Here is a 2,500-nt window from a genome sequence, read left to right on the forward strand (position 1 = left end):
TATTCACATTGTTCTTGTTATTGTTATTGTTATTATCATTTTTATCAATATCAATTATTATCATTACTAGCATTGTTACTATTATCATAGTTGTTATTAATAGCATCATCATTGATAGTATCGTTATTGTTAGAGTTATCATTATCATCATCATTTTCATCCAAACAATAGCAATGACAATAATGATTGACGTAGTGATATGATAAAAGACCGTATTATCAGCACTTTTATTATAAGTATTAGCAGTGTTACTACTAATAATGAGGATAATACTAACAAACGGGATCATGAAAATAGTTGTAATAATGATACTAATATTTTGTTTTTATTAAAGAACTGACCATGATTATCATTATTATTGGATACACTTCTATAAGTATTACTATTATAATTATTATCACCATCAGCATCACCATCCTCCTCCTCATCATCATCTTCATCACCATCATCATCACCATCTTCCTCCTCCTCCTCTTCATCATCATCACCATCCTCCTCATCATCATCACAATCATCATCACCATCAACATCTCCTTCCTCCTCATCACCATCTTCCTCCTCTTCCTCTCCATCATCATCACCATCACCATCTTCCTCCTCCTCCTCCTCCTCATCATCATCACCATCTTCCTTCCTCCTCCTCCTCCTCCTCCTCATTATCATCATCATCACCATCCTCCTCTTCCTCCTCCTCCTCATCATCATCATCACCATCCTCCTCTTCCTCCTCCTCATCACCATCATCATCACCATCACCATTTTCCTCTTCTACCTCTTCATCCTCCTCCTCCTCTTCATCACCATCACCATCTTCCTCCTCCTCACCATCATCACCATCACTATCTTCCTTCTGCTCCTCCTCATCATCATCACCATCCTCCTCCTCCTCCTCCTCATCATCACCATCACCATCTTCCTCCTCCTCATCATCATCACCACTACTATAATCATCCTCATTGTCATCACCATCATCATCACTACTATCAAGATAATCATCCTCATTATCATCACCATCATCATCATCACTACTATCAAGATAATCATCCTCATCACCACCACTATCATTAACATTCTCATCACCGCCTCCTTAACAGAGGACAAGATCGAGTATCCACCAATAACGCGTATCAATAGGAAGTAATAATTGCTTTAATTAAATCGTGACTTTACCGAAGCAATCTGTTTAGTTGCCGCGTTCAATATCAACCTGAAGGTAACTCAGGAACGAAGACTGTTATTGTCAGTTACATAAACACGTGAGTTTTATGTCGTGGTCATCGAGTGAACGCAACTGGTAGGAACTTTTTTTTTTTTTTTTTTTTTTTTTTTTTTGTTTTTTTGTTTTTTGAGAGAGAGAGAGAGAGAGAGAGAGAGAGAGAGAGAGAGAGAGAGAGAGAGAGAGAGAGAGAGAGAGAGAGAGAGAGAGAGAGAGAGAGAGAGAGAGAGAGGGGGGGGTTGTGGAAAGGTATTGGATTTTTTCTTTGGTTATGGGGGATTTATGTTTTCTTTTCTTTTTTATGGCGGATAGGAAATTTTAGAAGGCAAAATGAAATAAAAAGAAAAAAAGAGGAATTTCTATCAACTACAAGGATTTACACATTCGCGTACACACACATACACACACACAAAATTCTCACACACACACATACTCACATACACGTACATGTTTTGTCTGTGGATGTTTAAGTGGATATGCAACATAGTGTAGAAGGAAAAAATGACATATGGATAGATTTATAGTGAGAGAGATTTTGATCTTTCGCCTTTTATTCCTATTCGCTTTTGCTTTATCTATTACTCTATCTATTTATATCATTTATATTTTCATTTCTTCCTATATCATATTCCTCTCCTTAAACTGTTTCTTATCTCCTCCCTTCATTTCTTATTTCCTCTGTCTCTCTCTCTTTCTCCCCCTCTCTCTCTTTCTCCCTCTCTCTCATTCTCTCTCTCTCTCATTCTCTCTCTATATCCATCCACATTCCTAATTCCCTATTTCGTCCAAACGACACTCTTCTCTCTCTCCAAAACCCCCCTTATCTCTCCTTCTTATTTTTCCAACCCACCTCATCTTCCACTTCCTCATAATCCTTTCTTCCTCCTCCTATCATCCTCCTTATCCTCCTCCTCCCCTCCTTCCATTGCTACTCACAGTCGCTCCAAAGGGGAAGCCTCTTGCAGACTTTATCCTCTGAAGTGCTCAGTGAGAATACATATAGGGGTTGAGTAGTCTAAGTGTAAAAAAAAAAAGTGTGAAAGATAGAATATATATATGTACAAAAAAAGGAAAAAGAAAGAAAAAAAAAAGAAAAGAAAAGAAAAGAAAAGGAAAAAAAAAATATATAGATATATTTCTTGAACGATAGTTGGTTATTACAGGACGTCGTTATTGTTCTTATATATTTATTTTTTCTATGCGTTTCATCTGGATGTCTTTTTTTTCTTCCTTTCCTCATTAGGACGTTGCCAATTACTGTTTTATTTTTCATATTGCTTTGTT

This window comes from Penaeus japonicus, unplaced genomic scaffold, assembly GCF_977035675.1.
Source record: "Penaeus japonicus unplaced genomic scaffold, GWHDUDI00000001_assembly GWHDUDI00000004, whole genome shotgun sequence".
Taxonomy (NCBI): Eukaryota; Metazoa; Arthropoda; class Malacostraca; order Decapoda; family Penaeidae; genus Penaeus; species Penaeus japonicus.